Below are 20,807 nucleotides of genomic sequence, written 5' to 3'. Positions count from 1 at the left end.
GAGCAAGCTGGGCTTAGACAATAAATGCTGTATTAATAGTTAGCAGTGACAATTTCATCAACATAGGAATTGTGGGGTATAATTAACATCAGTTGCTTTGACACTATGCTCTTAATGTATGGTTTTAACCTTTCTTTCAGTAGCAGTTGGAGAATGCACTGTGACAAATTATTGCTGATACAAAGTAGGTCAACAGTAAAATGGCTGACTTACCATAAGTGAACTGATCTAAATTATTGTTAACTTCATGTCTAGTGGAATTTTCTTAGTTGGTAAGGCTGTGCTCTTGTGTTTTTAATGCGCGAACCTTGTGTACAGCTTTTCCTAACTCCTTATTTCCTAACCATTTGATATTTTTGTCTAAACAAGAAAGGAGCATTTCCTCCCAGCTGCTGGGAAGAAATCCACACAAGCAGTAGTGCTGCATGCCTGGCAGCAGATGTTTGCCCTTGTAGTATGCAGCTCTGGGACTGCAAAGCTGGCAAGGAAAATAGAATCGCAACTAAGGAAAACAAGTAAAATGCTGCATCTTCAGGTTTCCAGGTTTTCTTTACTGAAAGTGACTGGTGGCAACACAGGAGGAAGGGAAATAGGATGATACTGGATGAGAAAAATCCCAGGCTGACGGTATTTCGATAATGGTTTTGCAGAGAGAAGTGATTACTGTCATCAGCTGCTTAGTGTCTCATCATGGCTTGCAACAGTCTTCTAATGTTTTCTTGAGAGGTGTAGCTTTTACCTTTTGGATATCAGGGAACCTCTAGCTTTCAGATTCTCTGGGGCACTGTAAAATCCAGTGAGGTTGTTTTATATGCTGATTATATAACTGAATAAAATTATAAACATGAACCTGTTAGCATGGTAAGGATGCACGGGAGGAGTACTTTAGTCATCTTGGAGCAGCCTTGAATGTATGCAAAGAGCAGCAGTGTCTGAAATGCCCAACGACAGTGTCAGGGCTGGGGATGCTGCCCAGCACTCATAGTCGGGTTCCAGGCAGCAACACTTACCTGAGGAGCTCTAACATAGAGTTAAGGCTTGGGTCCATATTCTAACTCACAGATCAGCTTAAAGACACATTCCTAGTATCAGTGATATCATCTGATGACATTGGCTGCAATTCAGAGTTTCCAACAGTTTGCCCTTGCTTTCCTATGTTCTATAAAGTTCAATTATCACTTTTTGTAATGTAAGAACATGTAATAATTGTTAAGTTTGGACTTTTGCTGGCACAAGTTAATGAATTTCTTGCATGTTAAAAAGAATTTCAAGAGACAATATTTCTGCTCTGCACTGAAGTTTGAACAAGGTTTTATTTGTATGTGTGTAGGGGTACATATAAAAATTTCTTGTGTAGATGTATATCTACGCACACATTACATTTTTAGACTATTTTTCAGTGGATCATCCTGAAGTCCCTGCTGGCTGTGATTTGATTCAAATCACTGCAGGTGTTCTGAAGATTGTAATTTTGCATAGATAGGGGGCAATTATTCTCCTCATTCACTTTTTATGCCTTAAGATGTTGGTATTAACAGGAACGTGTATTCTGATTTTTTTTTTTTTTTTTTTTTTTTTTTTTTTTTTTTTTTTTTTTAGTTTTTCGGTGTGTGAATTTGCAGTTTGACTCAATTTGCTACTCAGTTGAGTAGCTTTTCAGGATTTTCTGCATTCTAAAGCAAATCGTAGTTGTCTAAAGGAATGTTTGCAACATTTTAATCAATGTGATACATGGCTGAGAGGAAATAAAGCAAAGATACTTTTTTACTTTGTATATTCATGCTGATAGATCCTAACATAGGAGAGAGATTTCTCTGGTTTCTGATAAACAGGTGGCTGAACAATCAACAAAAGGTCTGTTTTGGTTGAGCCTACCACACTTCCTTAGATGGGTGCAACAGAACAGTTGCTTCTGTATGGTATCAGTCCCATCCTATATTGTGTAAATCAGGTATTTGTTTACAGGTGTGAAAAACTATACAAAATAAAATCAAAGTGCTCATGTGGCACATCTAATGCTATAAAGTTATAGTAGTGATATCAACCAACTTTGCAGTTCCACCTCTAGATGTAGCCTTTGTTATAATAATTTCGTTTTTAACTCCTATCTTCCCGCTTCCTTTGTCATTTGCAGCCTATTGTCTAACTCCCTCACTTGCAGGCAGCATGAGGTCATTCTGTTTGTGGATCAGTAGGGAAAAAAAAGAAGGCAGTGGAAATGGCAGTATCAGCCTGAATCATGATGACATTAAAGAAAATGATAAATTTAGTTCAATGTTCGTAAAGAGCCTGTGTCTGTGTGATGAAGGCACCAGACTCTAAATTTTGATGGTATTTATCATACTTTCTTTGTTGTCTGGGTACATTTAACACAGGTGAGGCTCTTGTAATATAACTGAGGAAAAACATCTTGCAGATATGTAAGTACTTTTTATAAGGGACAGCTGAACAAATATATCTGCTTGATTGTTTATCCAAATGTTCCTGTGACTATCTTCAAAGCTTGTTGCTTGCAGAATTGACAAGCCCTGCATTGTGAACAGCAGAACCCTGGCTCTGAATACTGAAAGTGATAGTTTCTGCAATTATTCAGTAGAAAAATACGTGCATGTCATTCAAATTTGAAATCACTATTCATAGAGTTTACTGAAGTTGAAGTTAATTCCAAGCCAACCTGATATGTGTACAAAATGTCTCCTGAATTATTAAACTGATGTAACCCCATGACTAATTATGCAGTACAGATATGTAATTTCTTTTTCTTGTCCCTTTTGTTACACCCCCTCTCTACAGGATCATCCTTTTGCAAGCGGTTTACGAACAATAAAATGAAGACTGGTGTTCCAGTGTTTTAAAATATAAGACCTCAGCCTTTGCACATTCCTAATTTTACTGGTATGAGTACCATGAAGCCTTTTGACTTATGTGAATATGTCATATGTCCTTCAGTATTTTATGAGATCAAGTATGTTTCAAAAGCTTTCTTAGTGAAGCAGAAATGTACTTTTTATTATTTCCATAGGCCCCGGAAGGCACATTAAGATCTTTATTATTGACTGAAAAGAAACTTTCTTCTTTATTCCTGTAGAATAAAGATAGTGAATAGGCTGAAAAGAGAATGCTGCACACCTACTGCATCATGATCTCATTCTCAACATGATTGCCTCGGTGCTTGCCAGTTCCAATGTTCATGAGTCATACTCCAGTATGTGATTTGCTTAAAAGCAATAAATGTCAGCACTTTTATTTACGATCTGCCTTTGAAGATTTGGAAGTCATAACTTCAACACATTTTTTTTTCTACGACTGTGAAGGCTAGGAACTGGCTTTGCCTTTCTCTTTTAAATGAAAGATGAAAGCTTTGATTGATGTATTGCTCAGTCTGACCTAGCTGCAGTGGGTTAAGATGTGTAACTACCCAAATCCACTTCTTCCTCCACTTTGTGAGAAATTACCATTCTGGTAGGTGTGGTGGCAGAAATGGCTTTTCTGGCTCTTGCTCAAGATTAGCTGAAGTTGTTAGGGTCGCTAGACTTGTCTCACGTCAGACTGAAATGCCTGAGCCGGGGGGAGCCCAGTACTGGGGGAGCCAACAGTCTCCAGCAGACAGCTGGGGGTGTTGGAAGAGGATGGGCTCAGCACTTGAATGTGAGCGCCTCTCTTGTCACCTGCCTGTGAGAGCCTCCATGTGCTGAGCAAACGCTCCCGTGCTGGAATTTCGGGAAGAGGTCATGTGTGATCTGTGGGGGAGGGACAGAAGTGGGGAAGGTGAAAGACCAGACAAACGATCCATATTGTGAGTCAGTGGGAAAGAACTCAAGGCAATTCCAGCCTAATAATGATTCATAGGTACACTGTTTATAGTTCTTGAGAGAGTGTCTGATCACATGGGCTGCAATGTACACGTTTGTATGCTGTCCTTGAAGCCAAATGAGGGAATTTACAAGGGGAAAAAAACACAACAAGCTTTCAATTTTTGCTTACCTCTTTCTTGTGTGCATTTGAAAGTTTCCATTTATTCTAACTCTCATTGCCCCAGGCTCCTGTGCTAATAAGCCTGGCAAATCTTGCTGTGAACTACTAAGTGTGCTTGCTAGAAACCTTACAAGCAGTGTAGAGCAGTTTTTAAGGCACCTATGGGAACGTGGAATGCCGCCCCGCAGTGCTGGCGTTACCTGCTCGCTGGGTAGCACAGCAGCCCTGCTTTGGGGAGCTGCCTTGGCACATTCACTACTCAGTGGATAAACCTATCCGTCATCCTCATGGTCCTGGAGTTTGGGACGTGTTTGCCTCCACTGTTACTATAGTCCAAGATAAATGGCAGTGCTGATTTGCTAGAATTAGGTTCTCAAGTGATTGTTTTCTCTGCAGGCTGCTTTCCGGACATAGCTGTGGGCAGTGTGGATCCTGCCCGTGCTGCAGGGACAGACAGTCAGCAGCCAGGGCAGCTGCAGTGGTGCAGAGGGCAGTTAGTTATTCTGGTGGTGGTGGGGTATAATATAAACTACAAAAAGATCTTTTTGGCTAATGATGCCTAGAGAAAGAACCCTTTAAAGTGGAAGTTATTCTGAGGGAGGTAATTGTGGTTGAGTGGCTGTTCCTGTGGTGGGTCTGCATACCACCTTCCATTTTCAAGAATGGTCGCATTACTTAAAATATTTAACAGTTCAGTCCCTTACAAGCTGCATGTAGGTAGAGGTACACCCATGCAAGTGGTGTACACCCATACAAGAACCTAAATTAATACTATGAAAGAAGATACTGGAGTGGCATAAAATGTGTGAGAAGTTTCTGCAAATACTATGATATGGTTAAGCAATTATTGTTGCAAAATATTTGTGAAAAAAGTGGTGGGCACAACTAAGGGCAAGAAAGCCCCCTGTGTCTTTCTCCCTGGAAATGTGGTGAGAAATCTTATGCATAGATTTTTTTTTTTTTTAATCTGATGCTCTTCCTTTTGGAAAAATGGCAGTCAGAGGAGGAACCGGGAGAAACTGGAGGATGGAAAGTCAAATGAATGTCTAAAGGCAGGTCGTGTTAAATGTCATTGCAAAATGCTTGAGCCATGAACCAATGCCCCTTTATGAGCTATCTGTGACACAGGTGTCATTTGAATTGACATAATTCGGCTGGTTTTTATCAGGAGTTGGAGAAGAGTGATCCAGGGGAAGAAAATAATTTCAGTGAGGCTTTTCACCTCTTATTAGTGCTCTGCATCCAGCTGTGAATGCCTCTCCCTGACCTGTTGTCTCCTCTCTCACAATATCAATCTCTCTGGTAATTTCCATGCCTGAGTCTGAGACCTGTTCCCTTGATGCTCCTGATGGTCAATGAAGAGAAGAAACAGACCCTTCACAGGAAAATCCTCAGATGGATGTCAGTGTCCCAGGCTAGAAGGGATGAACTCTGTAGTGAGCACTGGGTGCACTTCATATGAAGTGAGCAAGAACTTGCTCAGATATCACTGACTGACTGTCATTAGGTAAGTCTCACCCTCTCCTTCTGAATGGTCCCACATGTAAAGTACTGCAACTTGCAGTACATTGATTCAGATACCTGTACCTATTTTACTAACTCCTAGTGCCCCAAGTGAAGAACAGCTAACTCTGCTCACATGTTCCTTTTCAAATGCACTGGAACTGCAGTACCTTAGAGGAAATAATTAGCAGTGTGTTTCCTGAATTTCGGGAACATGCTCCTAAGTAGTTGCAACAGTGGAAATTTATTTCTGAGAAGTTGCAGGGTTTGGCTCACCCCATGGCATCTTCCTGTGCTCTGTGACTGTGAGCATGCACACTTTTTGCCAGGGAATACTGTACTATGCTCTAACATATATGGATTATTTTCTTGATGCAAGGAAGAAACAAGTATTTATTTTAGTCCTCATTTTATTCTTTTTTTTGGTTTTAAAAAGTCAGTTACCAAACACAAGAGGCCAAATTCTGCTGTTTAGTTTCAAAGTAAACTGGAAATGATTGGATTCACTTTGGATTGATGTTAAACTTAATTCTAATCAAGTTAAGCTCACTGGACATTTTATGTACAACTTCCTTGAGAAAATAATACTCTAATAAGACTTAGACTCCTGGTTGGTTTGTTGGGGTTTTTTTTATATAAGCTACACTGACTTTACATGTAAAATACACTGGACTGGCTTGTTTTTATTCCAGCTGCCAGGCAGCAGTCCTGTGTTGTGTACAGGGAACTTAGCTGGGCTCCTGCTCGTGGGTGGTGGTGTTGGAGCTGTAGCCCTGTCAGATAAATTGAACCCTCAGCTCAGTTGTGTGGGGTTGTGACAAGAGAAGCAGTCTGGCAATTAACAGTTTGAAGATTCCCAGGGCTGGACAAGGGTCTTTACTTTTATCAGGTGTCATTGCAAGCCCGGAGGAATAGAAAAGCATTGTGTGATAGTGGCTACCAAAGTGCATGGGATATATGCTCACTGCATCTTGTAAACTGCCTGGTGAAGGGACTCCTGACAGATTGTTTTCTTGAGTCAAACCCCACTGGGTGATAGATGCTGCCTGTAGTACTCTGCAGTCTTGCAAAAATTGTGTCTGCCATTCCCAGTACTACTGCTGGTTTCTTGGGGGATCCTAAGGGACTTAAATGATACTACTTTTGTGTAGTAATTAGAGATCCCATCCTAACCCACTAATGGAAGTATCAGCAGTTAACTATAAAGAGTCAGAATAAGATTAAAACTGATTTTTCTTATGTAGGTCCAGATTATTGCTATCTTTGTCTTCTCACACATCCATTTTTTTGTGCAAGAAGGATGTGCTGCTGCCAAGATTTGGGGCTCTAAAGTCCAGAAAGACAGCTAGGGAGCCAGGACAATTCTAACATCATCATTATGAAATATGAAATAAATTTTTGGAAACAACAGTGGCTGCCCTCTTCTCTTACTTTAGGAGACTGCTAGCACACTCCAAAGTGTTTGGGTTTTTTTGCTCCATGAAACTAGGCTGAGGTTCATTTTGAACTGGCATGTGAAATAAGGCTTTCTCATAGCTTGGAGGGTGCTTGGACATCACAGGGAAGAGTAGCCAGCCGTCATCATATTATGTAGATTTTTGTTCAGATTAGATAGATTCAGCCAATATTTTGATTTATATTTATATATTTGATAAATATTCAGATTGCAAATATTTTACATAGATTACACAGATTATTGTTACTTTGGATTGGAGGGAAAGATGTTGATGGCTGCAAATTAATTTCCTCTGTGAATGTGGCAGTACAGGAGTGCATTGTGGTTTAACTTTTTTAGATTGTGTCTGCTCTTACTCTCCAAAAAAACATTCTCAGGTTCTAGTTGATTTCAGAGAGAAGAGGATTTGTCCCTTGGTGCTCTAACATACAGAGTTTTCATTTGTTTGGGTATTTTTTCCAGTCTTAATAGCTTTGTTAAGAGCTGTGTAATGTATCATAGGATGCAATAAATGGAGCAGAACTGCCTGTTCTCAGAAAGACAGTCAATGGAGACTCATCACTGAATGGAAATGCTTCCAGTCAGGTTCTACAGGGACCAGCACTGTAAAAGTGCTGTTAAGGATTTTCAATAATGTTTTGAAAGTTCATATGAAATCTCTGCTCTTAAAATGCCTGTGTGCCACCATTTGGAGGAACACAAACAGGGGCAATAAAGTGCTGATACTGAGTAGTCTATATTGCTTATGAGCAGTCTATTTATGTTATATTTGACCTTATTGAAACTTTTTCAAAGTCACTTAAAAATAGGAAATACAGGTCCTCTGTTTATGCAATGGGAAACTGTGTGCAGTGGCTGGGATGAATTTGAAGCTTGGCAGAAGAGTAAGAGTAGCAGCTAACAACACAATGTTATAGGACAGAAAGTGAGAGACCCTTGGGTGTATAACAACTGGCAAAGGAAAGGTGTGATTTTACTTTGAAATGTGACATGACAGATGCTGGGAAACTGCTTCTCATGTTGGTGTCAATGTCGGTGTAAGGACTTCAGAAACAGAGGGCTGAGCAGTGCCAGCAGAGTGCCATCGGGGTTGAAAGAGCTCTCTATCCTGGTTAGCATGTCAAAAGGACAGATCTGAGATGCCACTTAACAACCTGAAAGAACCTTCCCAGCATCAAGTAATCGGTGATCAAAAATTCTACAGCCTTATGGAAAGGAGATAATGAAAAGTCAGGGAAATGCCTGAATTGAGGCCTTTTTGGGAAGTAGAAGGGACGTGTTTCACAATGAGTTTAATTCTTTGAGCAGCCCGCCAAAGAAATCAAGACCCCTATTTTGTGATGTCTGCCTATAAAGGCCATGTGACTTTCTGGAAAATATATCTAAGTTAAAATTAAGTTAGTAAGTTTGTTGTTTGAAAATGTAGGAAATGTGGAGGCCTGGATATCTGGAGAGGTTGAAATAATAGAAAAAGATAATAGCATATTAAATTTATTTTTTTTTCCTTAGACTGAGTTTACAAATATCTAAGCATTTATATTTTGGGCATTTTCTCATTTTCCCTGCATTCCTTGGACAGTAAGTGGACATACCATGCTGTGTAGTTAGTCATTCCTTGCATAAGGGTCATTAAAGGTATGCAGGTTTTTTTGTACTTTCTGCCTTATGCAGCTGTCCTGACAACAAAAAATAAAGGCCCCTCATAAACATTTCATATGAGTATTTAGTATATGTCCATTTCATATGAGTATTAGTATCTAGTATTTAATATGAGAATTAAACATTTAATTTAGTATCAGCTTTTTTTTAGAGAGGAAGAACTCTCCTTCCAATCCTATCAATTATATATACACTTTCAGGGACAGTTGTTTTGTTTTCAAGGTTCACTAAACTGGTTTAAGCTCTGATTTTGTGAAAGACTTGCACGCTTAAACAATCTGTATGTTCCAATAAACAATGCCTTTTCAAATACTTGGTTTTACTCTGCTTTTCTGAGTGTACTCAACTCTTCCATCACTATGAAAGTGAGGAAATGTAAGAAAACTTCTGCTCTGGGAGACATAAAGGAATATGCAGAAGCACTGAAAATGAAGCCTTATGTTCATCTGAACTGGAATAAGAAGCCTGGAGGAAGGGGAGATGTTCTCAGAGATTCTTGAAAGGCAAAGGTGTTTTTACTGCTCTTTTTATACTCTTGAAATCATGACCTTTCAAAAGTAATATTTTCATTGCTTTGATGCCTGTTTTTTGCTTAGGTTGTGGTATAATTTTGAGCTCACAGTTTAGTGGGTAAAGGATAAGGTAAATAGAAAAGGGAAACAAAAACATAGCCAGAGTTTATATCAGAAAAGTGATTGAATAACTAAAAGGAACAGATGTTTCAATGCATGTTTAAACACATATTAGAGTCCTGAATACATCACAGAAGTGCAGAGCATCAGTTGCCATTTCATAGTGGCAAATTAGTTACCTGCATCAGATTTCTCATGGCTTTGAGCTGTCTCTATGTGAACTACAATATTTCAGGATAGACCACAGTATTGAAATATAGAATTTTGATTGATCTTGTCTTTTGTTTTCATAAATACACTAGTGACTAGAAATTAAAGCACAGATTGTACTCTAGCTTCTAGGAGGAGAGTGCCCCAAGTAAGGAGCATAAAAGCTCAATAAATGTGATTGAAAAGTAGTAGCATTCTGCATATATTGAGCAGAATATGGTAGTAGGGGGTGCTGTAGGAGACAAGAGAACACAGGTTATCCAGCTGATTATGGGGTGTGTTTCTTGTTTAAGCTTTTTGCTTCAACACAAGTTCAGACAAGAAGCCTAAAAGAAGAAGGAACTTTTGTCTTTTGCTGTGTACTCTGTCAATCATTATTAAATAAATCTAATTTCTTGTAACCTCTGCATTTTTGTGAGTCACTCAGATCTATGGAAGTGATCCCTGTGGTCAGACATGCAGGTTCTGCATTAATAAACACAGGATGGTTTTCCCTGCATTTTATTGTTATGATTAGGAAGCAATTAATTTTGGAAGCTTAGAGCTACATTTTGGCTTAACATTGGCATTATGTTTAAGCTTTTTGGTGGCTCAGAATTACCTTATTTTTCTTTGCTAGGAATATTGCTTTTAATTATTTTTCTTAAATAGAAGACCCATAGAGATTTCCATCAATTTTTGTGAAAGAGACTCTACTAAACAGTTCCTGCAAGACAGTGAGGGAAAAGGGGCTGAAGCTAAAGGTCCTGAACATCCTGTCCTGTCTGTGCTCCTTGATACAAAATATCTTTGCCTATGTTTGTGTCTGCTGTAATGCTGAAAGTATCTATTTACAAACAAAAATTGCATTAAAACTGTAATACTGAAAGAGTTTGACGTGCTTGACGAAAGAGACTTTAGGGACCTGAAACCTTGTGCACTGGCATGTTGGTGGTGAAAGAAGCAGCTTTGTCCTCTTGGAAGCCATGGTCCTGTGCCTTTTTCTGGCTCTTTCCACAGAAATGTGCCTTGGGAGCAGCCCTGGGGAGCAACAGTACAAGCATTGCACCAGATTTGCATCACCAGAGAGGCCAAGCTCATTAGAATGCTCCTTCCATGCACAGCTTTAGAGTTTTGGACAGCTTTTGGGTAGTGGTGAGGAACCTCTGGAAGAAGTGTGAGTGACAGAGAGAGAAACTGGCTTGAACATTCTGTTCCTGCATTAGGTTCATAGTAAAGTTGAATTTGCTGGCTACTCCGGGTTACATACATGTAATGTCATACTAAATAATCTAAAGAATCAAAGTTATGGAAATTACATATTTTGGTATCAAACCACACAACTGAAGAAAAGTGTTCAAATTGCTCAAAAGCAAAATCCATTAAAATTCTTGCTGCTTGTACAAAGCTTTAGCAGCATTTTGAATGAAAACATCCTACAATCAGAAACCTATGTGGTTTGACGAACACATATAGAGAGCAAAGCTTTCAATGTTTCTGATTTTTTCCCTCTCATTTCCACCTGTCAAATTCTTTCTCTTAATTTAATCCAAATTTGCAAAAGGTTTTTTTTTTTTTTTTTTTTTTTTTTTTTTTTTTTTTTTTTTTTTTGTTTTTGTTTTTGTTTTTTGTTTTTTTTCTCTGGAAGATGTTTCTAAGTGGTTTATATTTTCTTTTGCAAACAAAGCAGGGAAAAGAAATCTCAACAACAAAACATCAGTTGTATTTTACCTGTGCTCTCATTATTTTTTCAAAGTCCCTTAAGAAAATAAAAAGCTATTTTTAGTAGTTCATTGTTCTTATAACCTGAAGATCAGTTTAGTAAAGCTTATGATAAGTTTCTTTGCTGGCCTTAAGAGACTATTTTCAGACTGTAGAGCTTAATGTTAAAAACTAATAGGAAATTTTACTTATTCTTAAGTGTCAGTACTAAAAGAGCAAACTTAAGGTTATATACCTTCACAAGCTTGTATGGTAGTAAATAAAGGAGCTGCCTGCTGTATCTGCATATGTTGTCACAAATCTTAAGCCAAGGTCAAAACCTTAATTTCGAGCCTTAACACACCATATGCCTTGTTCAAACACTATATATAGGCTTATATCCTGCAAATGGTGGTGTGAGGCTTGTCCAAGGGTCAGTCCTGATGAGTGAGTTAGGATTCAGGTCTACACATGTTATAACCCTTGTTTAAACTGACACAGGACAAAAGAGCAGAAATATGAAATTCTGTCAAAGTTTCTTTCCTTTGTGTCGTGTCTATTCCTGATGCTTGGCCAGGGCACCACTGATCAACTGTTCCCAATTAGAAATTGGAAAAAAATAGTACTATGGGCAGGACAGGCACTGGAGAGGGCCAAGTTTTCTTTGTGGCTCTGATGTGAGCTTAAACCTGTCTCAACCCAACCACACTGCCTGAGCTATGACCCAGTGCAGGCTGTGGGGAGTGTCCTGCAGGTAATATTGAGGTGGGTCTCAAGATGGGAGCATTAGTTATTTGAAATCATAGACAAACATTGCTCAATCTTTTCTAATATTTTAAATTCCTGAGGGTATAGATAATCAGTAGGTAGTGCCATTTCACGTGTGTTTTTTCTCTTATTTTAGAAATGTTACTGTACACAGTCTGAAGAAATACGTTGACAAAACAGCATGCTACATGTAGTGGTAAATGGAGATAGTCTCTTAACAAGGCTCAGGTTTTGTAGCCATATGTACAAGATATGAGAAGTAAAATATGCATTGTGTAGGAACAGCTAGGTTCCCATGGCTGTGGGTGTATCAGTGTGTGCAGCAGGCAGATAACTCTCCTGCAAAGGGCAGTGCCTCTATCTAACTGCCAGATCAGCAGCTCTGCTTCCTCCCAAGAGTGCATCGTCCTGCAGTCTACAACAAGGCCTGATGGCTTTTTTGTGTATTTTGTTGCTTATTTGAGTTTTTCTTTTTGGATGAAGGATTTTGTTCACCTCTTATTACCATGCAGTGAATAAGATCACCTGGAATTAACACTTAGAAGAATATTTGACGAATACCACCTCAGGAATTCAGTCCTCCTGACACTGTGGGCCACAAGCGCACAGATATAAATATGCCAAAAGAGTTCTTCCATTAACCTCACATCACCAGTCTGTCTTTTTGTGCTGTCTGAGTATGAAATATTAATTCAGAAATACATTGTACCTGGAGATTCAAACTACAAAACTATTTCAGGCAGTTCTCTTATTCCTTTTGACTAAAACTTTTATTCTGGACCTGAGCAACCATTTTTCCCCTCAATATTTCAGCAGAAATAAAACCATTCCCATCAAACCATTCCCATTTCCATTACTATAAATTAACTTTTTTTTTTCCCCCATTGTGGAATGAACTTCCATTTCACACTTATTTATAGAATTATGCAACTCTTTGGCATAGTGAGGTCTTTGTCAGCTGGTGCCCCAGTATGGTATTAAGGAAGACACATTCTTGTAGATTTGATACACGGACTCTGAAATTTTTAGTCTAGAAAGCATTTGGTTCATTTTCAGGTGACTGACTGGGGCTAGATCACTTCTCTTTTCCTTATCTCCTGATTTCCATTTAAAAATGGGAATATTGATACTGATCTCATTCATAGCATACTTCAGAATGTACAGATGGAAATGCTACAGATGTATTGTATTTATATGAAATGTATATTACAAGGAAAGATTGTCTATTAAAGAGATTCGTAGATTGGACTTTTCTAAATATTTTACTTTATTCGCATTCTTAAATAATTGAAAACGTAGAAGAGGTACATTTAGCTGTCTTGCTGGAAACAAGAACTTGATCCATAGGACTGCATCTCTTACAGATCCTTTGGTTTTTGTTTGGAAAATGGCATAATTTGTCCTGAAGCCAGTCCTGTGTTGCAGAGTAGGCATCTGATTTGAGACAGCTCTGCTGACTGACAGATTCATAGGAGAGTTGCATGTCTCTATGTGTGTATGTCTGATCTGTGATCAGGTTGTACTGATTTCACTCATAGTTTTGTACTTACATTTGCTTGCTCCTGTGAAGTGCAGCTTTGGCTGCAGTGAAAGTGAGGGGTGGAGGAGGGGTTGTTCCATCAGTTTACATTAATTGATGATTTTGCCCAGCAGTTTCCCTCTCCCTACCCTTGTCTCTTGGGATGACACCCTATGGGTGGTGTTGACTGCAGAGCAGTAGCCCCACGCTAATATGCAAGGTTTATGCAGGCATTGGGCATTGAAGCATGCTATCATTGAACACTCTCAACAGATAAAGATTTTTTACCTATTTATGTCTCTTCCTGAATTTGTGAGCATATCCACCTAGCTAATAAAACCCGCAAAGAATGACTCTTTTATATCTTGATAAAAAGGCTTTTTTAATGACTCTGTATTCAAAATAATATAGTTTAGTTTGTTGTAAACACGTACACATGTAAAAACCATTGGTTTGGTTTGTTGTTGTTTTTGGGAGTTGGTTGTTGTTGTTGTTGACATGTAAATTTCTCATTCATTTTGACTATATGTTCATTCTTTCCAGACACAGTTACTGTAGTTATAGGCATTGATTTACCTTTCTTTTCTCTGATTTAAAAAAAAAAAATCATATTAATATGACATCCTGCAGATCTCTGATGTTGACATAATATCAGCACAGGGAAATACTACTTTCAGTTTGGTACATAAAGCCCTCCTTGTCTCTTGTGTCTTTTGTCTGTAGACCATTATGCATGTGACTAAAGCCATGCATGACTTGAGCAAATGTTTGAATAGGGTTCTTGTGTAGTAGGACTGTATAAACCATTAGGCATACTCTCTTTAACTTGGTGATGAAAACATTATGGTACATTTGGTCACACAAAGTAGAGTAAAATTGCTTTTGTGGCAGCAGAATAAACAGCATTCTAATCTGTGGGGCTTTTTTATTGTGCACGTGTATGTGTGCACCGCATACTTGTGGCAAAATTATCAAGCAGGACTGAACATGGAAAGTGTAAAAGTTATTGGAATTGTGGAATGAAAGCTGGGCTGAAGAGAGAAAAAACGTATTGCTTTTTTCATTCTGAAATTTGAAATCAACATTATTCTGTCCTATTTATGATCTGAGCTTGAAATCTGTTAATTGACATGTGAGGCAGTTGCTAACCATCTTTGTCATTTATAAAGCCTTTTGTAAGGGCACTGTTTTTCTTTCTTTATATATGGTGAATACTGGAGTAGGGACTTGAATATTTGCTGTGGGAATGTGAAAAACAAGGGAAGCTGCTCTCTGCCAAGTTATTTCCCTGAGGATCTGCTTTACATACTGACAATCAATGACCTGTCAGGTGTAGTTATGCACCACAGCAATGATATGAGGTCAATCAGATGAAACCAAGGTATGTATTCCCAGCAGATCCCAGCTATCTATTTAACACTGTCAAACTAAGTTTGCTTTGCTAAAGAGCATGCTCATTCAGTTTTGTTTATTTTTCAATTTTATTAACTCTGGATTTGCATCTAATCTGTGAAATTCTAATGCTGGAAAAAATATTCATTTATTTTGCTTTGTCTTGAAACTTACTAATCTACGTTTTGCTATTTTGTCTTTTTAACATAAACCCATGCTTTTTATATACCGTGCAACCCTTCCTCATATAGAGTGTGTATTTGATGTAAAAAAACCTCCAACAAATATGTTCTTTGCTGTAATCATCAGGAGATATTTAAGTAATCTGTTTTACAGTAACATAAATTTAGTCTCCTAAACAGATAAATGTTTCCTTAGAGAAAGCCATCTTACAGATATAACACATTTATTTTGACCTGCAATTTCATATCTGCAAAGCAAAAGATGTATAAATTTGATCTGTAAATCAATATTTTTATATGGAATCACTTCTCTTTGTTTTTTGGAAATCCTGCATCTTGCCAATGTTTCCAACCTCTTGATACCAGAGGAGAAAATAATTTCTTAAGGTGGATACATACAATGGATACAAGGATTTTCCATATTTTTCCCTTAAAAAACCCAATAAAACAACAACAACAAGAAGAAAAAGTTCTGTTTTGTTAGCTCATGACTGAGAACTGCTAAGGATCAAGAATAAACATGCACTTAGTACACTGTGTACTGCATACAGTGTAACAGTACAACAGCATTTTTAGCCACTGTGTGTGTCGTATTGAAAACAGAAGACAGCAGTGATAACACAGAGACTAAACAACTGGATTAAAATGTATTTATTAAGTTACCAAAAAACAACAACAACAACAAAAAAAAAAGGAAAAAAAGAAGTGTTGCTTTTTTGGGGGAAAGAAGAGACAATGAAGTAACAAAAAAATAACTCAGAGCTTTTAAAAATATATGTTAAAAATATCTCATTCAGAAATGCAGATTAATCCTATCTGAAAGCTGCTGCAAGATTTTGTACAAAAAATCTGTTTTGTTTTCATGATGTTGTAATCCATCCTTTATTTGTTGTCTTACTAAACATAGTTCAAGCAATATCATTTGAGCAAAAGTTAGTATATGTCTGCACTGTGATTCTTCTCTTTTTTTCAGATATTTTGAAGTCATCTGTTGATTTTCTGTGCTGCAAGACCAGCATGTAAATCATGTCAGCAGCTATACTCCATATTTCAAAAATATGTAAAAACCTTATTGTTCTTCAAAGAGAAGAAGCAGAGATCTGGATCCACAGTGGAGTGCTGGAAAAAGAACACAAAATTGGGATGTAAGATGATACCCTCATCCTTTAATAGGGGATAATTTGTAGCTAACTTATGAAGTTGGTACACAATTTGAGGAAACGAGCATCCCACCCATTTTTTCTTTGTGTGCTCTGTAGAATTCATATCCTTCCATTTTTGTTTTTTGTTTCCTTGAATTGTGCCTCATAACTTATTGTCATTGCTCATTAGCTGCTGGTGTGTTAAGAGGGTTGTCCAGACAGTGATCCTGCATGGTAACAGCTGAGCAGTTCAGAAGAGAGTCATAATTTATGGTGACCTTTAATGAAATATAAATCTGAAGAAAGCTACTTTTACTCTGCCATATCTGAAACAAAGTGAGAACTATTATTATCTTTAGCCTTTGCTGTCATGGTATTTAAAGATACTCTGAAGCAGAGGAAATACATTTTCTCATGGGACTCTACTATTATCATTGTTTTTGGTGAATGGGATACATAATTTAAACTCCCATTTTCTCTGACCATCAGATTTAGGAACTGGTTGATCAGTTCTCAGCCAGGGCTGCTGCGTGCTTTGACAGGGAATCCTGAGAGCTGCAGTATGTTTGCACACTCCTCTTTCTTCTGGAAGGGAAGGTCTATAGGTGACCTGTGAATGCAGTGTCATTTGCATTTTCTAATTTCTCCTGTTTTCCCGATAGCAGCAAGGAAGTACCAGATCCAGTTGCCTTTCTCCCTCCTGCTGCTCCAGAGCCTTGCTGTGGTAGCAGTTTGGGTTGCTCTAAAGCAGCTGGCAAAGAAAAGCATCCATCTGACAGCCGGACAGAATGGCAAAGGGGAGGAGGAGGCTGGGGAGGACCACGTTCTCCAGGGGAGCTGTTTTTGGCAGGCTGCAGTCTGCCCTCAGTGTGCACCTGCCTGCAGCGAGGGCTTCCCTGCCGGGGACCCCCTGAGGAGGGTGGGAAGCACTGGGGCCATGCCCTCAGCTGCCCCCTGCTCCTGGGGGACAGTGAAAGATGGTCCTGCTTCCATCAGGTGAGGAACTGAGCCTGAAGGCTAAGTAAGTGATTTTTCCCCCCCTAATCCAGTTTAACAGAGGGTGAAATTAGCCTTTCCCCTGAGACGAATGTAATGCCAAGAACAACTACTCACCTTTCTCCAGAGATCAAACCCCTCCTGGAGCCTTTCCCTCTACTCTCTGGGTTGCTCAGTGCCCTGTGCCCTGCAGCTCCATGCTGCTCCAGTGTTTCCCTCCCCCAAACCCCAGTAGAGCGGGGTTGTGCTGCCCATCTCCCTGCAGAAGACACTGCGTGCGCTGCTGAGTGGTGTCTTGTCCAGGTACCATAGCCCAAACGACAGCTTGTGGGGCAGCTGGGGTAAAATGCTGTCCATCCAGCCTGTCAAGGGACCCTGTTTTAACCATTTGGTCCTGAATGGGGAATAAATATTCATTGAAATGACAAAAGAGGTGCCATCCTATTGCCTGAAACAGATGGGAAACCTGCTTGCATTGGCCATATTGCTTTTGAGCAGTTCCTGGTTCATCCACATATAAATGTCTGTCCTGTGAGCCTTAGACCTCCTGTGGCACGCAGCTCGTTTGGGGTGCTCTGCAAATCTGTCTGGTGAAGACTTACAGGATACATCTGGCTTGCTCATATTTCTAAAGCTGAGCAAAGGAGTTATTTATTTGTGACTGTTCACTCCATTTGTGTGGTGCAGGGTTGGTTACCCAAGAAGGAATGCCTGCCACGCTCTAAAAATGGGGACGATTATCTGTGTGCAGCTTGAAAACAAAGCTGTGTCACAGCACCTGTTCAATCCCATTACAATGAAAGCCAGAATGGCAGGAGTAGAGCTGGAGCAGAGTATATAAGATGCAGTTTTATTTTAAGTGAAATTCACAACATAGTACAAGGAATAAACTCTTTCTTCATAAAGGAGTAGCAGGGAAAGGAGAATGCATTTTCCAAGCAAATTGCAAAAGTTCAGGAAATTCTTGGCTCACTATTTGTTCTAAGTGATATCAAGGACAAGGAAGAGACTCCATCCAGCACAAATCATATTTTTAAGAATTTCCCAATATTGCTTCCTGTCTTTGTGCTTGTAAAGCAGATTGTATATAGAAATAAAACAGATTTGCTTTATCTTTTCAGAAGAAAGTGTCTGCTATATAACTTGCTGGCTCTTGTTCGTTCATTCATTGAAAAACAGCAGGAAAAGGGCCTTTGTGTTAAGAACAGTCAAGGTCAGGCATTTTTGTTTTTGATGTAGGCTGCCAGTAGCTTGCTTTCTCTGACAACTGTTTCCAAGTCAGTTTGGATAGCAATCTAGTTGCTAGCTTACAGGGAGATATTTCACAGCTACAGGTCATCTAAAGTGAGTACAAACTAGAAAGAGATTTGAGTCGCAAATTAAATATCTTGTAATCAGCTCCTATTCCTGCCAATATCAAATAAAATTAATCAAGCCTACTAAAGGACATGCAAATTTGTGACCCTGATGCTGCAAACTCTTCTTCATGCACACTCACCTTTAGAAACTGTGTAAGGCTTCAGCTGTGTGACTTGATTTACAGAATCAGAGCCTTTTAAGCAAGAATTCACTATAGCAAATATTTATTTTCATGGTAAGCAAATAAAAACAGAAAACAATGTTGTGATTTTATAGAAAAGAGAACTAATATTCTGCAAGTGGACATTTTTTAAGCCGTGGTACCTTGACATTGCACAGTCAGTTGCCCTTACTCATTCACAGTCAAGCTACTGTATTTCTAAACTCTCAAGCTAATGGCTAAAGGAAAGTAATAGAAATCATTAGACAAAATATCTATGTCATAAAATGTCAGCATGAAAGTCTGGCAGCAGGACTGGGTGGCAGGCGGGCACAAAGTAGAAATGTGCTTTAGTTTATTATTATTATTGGTCTGTAAACCAAACCACTATGTAAGAGTGCAGTAATCATACCTCCACTGACAACTCTTGTTTAAGCCACTCACAAGCAGTCTGTGACACAGAGAGTTTTCACTTTTTCTCACCTTTTAATGTAACGCTAAAGATTTTGTGAATATATCAGTTAGAGGTTTCCAGTAATGGAAAGCAGGTTTCAAATGCTGGAGAAGTACAATAAACCACCAGCCATATGGGCTTTTGTCATTAAAAGAAGGCCATAACAAGACAAAAGCTGAAGTAAGTTAAAACAGCTGAACAGTGATTTTAGGCGATCTTATGCAAAACTCACTACCTTGGTTTATTCACAGAAACTGCTTTAGAAGACTGAAAGAAAATCTTTTTCAACTCTTTATTTCTTGGCTACATGAGAAAGAAAGCAAAGTAAAAGCCATCTCAGTGACGCTTTTCATGCTCTGCTTACTTTGTTTTCACATGAGATTCTGTCTGCTACCTTTGTTTTTTACCCCCTGCTTTTTAGAGGGCTCCTTGTGCAAAACAATGAAGAGTCCTGATAACAACAGGCAGTTGCTCCAAGGCCTAGTTGTTCAGCAGGATTCACTCCAAGAAATTGAGAGGGGTGTGTTGAGTCTTTTTTCCATCGTCAGCCTTTACAGTTAGCGGGCCAGATGGCATGAGACGGGCGCAAAAAATAACGACAATAAATAATACTGCAAGTTACAACGTGGACCAAGCTCAGTTACTTCCACTTCATCTCACTGTTTGGAAATGCCTTTGATGTATAAAAGCACCCCCTAAGATAATGAAACGCGGTGGCAGCTGGCTAATGGCTGGGAAAGTGCAAACCCTGCATTGAACTCTTCCCACCAGGCTATTCAGCACCCAGGCAATGTCAGTCTCAAGGAGACAAGGAGACGGGAAGAAACAGAGGCTTGTTGCTGTGCAGCATTTGGGCTTCTGGGCAGGCTGCTGTAGGTGGGGTGTTATTTGCCTTGCTGAATAGAAGTGATGTGCCCAAGGCAAAGGGAAAGTTTTTACTGTCTTAACACATTAACCTTGCAGACTCAGTCCTAGAAATGTTAAATGAAGCCACAGGGTCACACAACTTGAAGAGACACTGCTCTTGGGTAAAATTTAAAACGGGCATTTTTTTTTACACTGCAATCCCATCAGTCATGCAATCAGGGCTAGTTTCCTTTCAAGCAGGACTATCTCATGGCTCGGTTCCATGTGCAATAAAAAATAAACATGTCCAGGCTTTTCTCTCAGCTGCTCCAGGCCTAAACATGGTCCAGGGTAAATGACAAAGATCCAAAATAGACAGCAGACACAGACAAATATGAAACCCCTATTTGTTCAGAAGCTTTAAAACAGTAGGTGATTTATTCCTCTGACACAAAGAAAAGTTTCTGGTCTCGCCGTTAAATGATCCTGTGTTAATAATATTATAATGGGGTCTGACCCTGCAAATACTTGATTAGATGTGCACTCATCTTCATGCATGCCATTAGCTCTGCTAACCTCAGTGCTGAGGTTTGTCAGCAGAAAGTTCAGAATGCACACAGACTTTGCAAGTTTGGGGTTTGCCCCTGCCAAATGTGGCAACAGGCTGTCTCAACAGGGGAAGGTGCAACAGGAGATTTGCAGCAGGGTCTCACTGAAAAAGAGTAAGTGGTGAAAGTCAAATTTACCAGAATAAATATTTAGGCAAAAAAAGAGACATCAGGTTTTTTCAAATATTTGACAGAAAAAAAATATTATTTGTAGTTAAATTTTGGAACATTCATGCACAATTATAAAATTCAACTTGCCAAAAGTC

At 39.0% G+C, this 20,807-nt stretch overlaps 2 long non-coding RNA genes across 2 annotated transcripts; both read left to right on the top strand.

The window, feature by feature from the left end:
- Positions 1–1,579: 1,579 nt before the first annotated feature.
- LOC136361396 (uncharacterized) lies at positions 1,580–10,295 on the top strand. The gene is made up of 2 exons (XR_010743629.1): positions 1,580–2,965; positions 3,089–10,295. It is a non-coding gene; the product is annotated as an uncharacterized lncRNA (long non-coding RNA).
- Positions 10,296–13,359: 3,064 nt separating this feature from the next.
- Positions 13,360–20,305, top strand: LOC136361395 (uncharacterized). The gene is made up of 2 exons (XR_010743628.1): positions 13,360–14,783; positions 15,950–20,305. It is a non-coding gene; the product is annotated as an uncharacterized lncRNA (long non-coding RNA).
- The last annotated feature ends 502 nt before the right edge of the window (positions 20,306–20,807 follow it).

The sequence above is a fragment of the Sylvia atricapilla genome, chromosome 5 (assembly GCF_009819655.1).
Source record: "Sylvia atricapilla isolate bSylAtr1 chromosome 5, bSylAtr1.pri, whole genome shotgun sequence".
Classification (NCBI taxonomy): Eukaryota; Metazoa; Chordata; class Aves; order Passeriformes; family Sylviidae; genus Sylvia; species Sylvia atricapilla.
The sequence above is the reverse complement of the archived record's forward strand: the minus strand, read 5'-3'. Positions and strand labels throughout refer to the sequence as shown.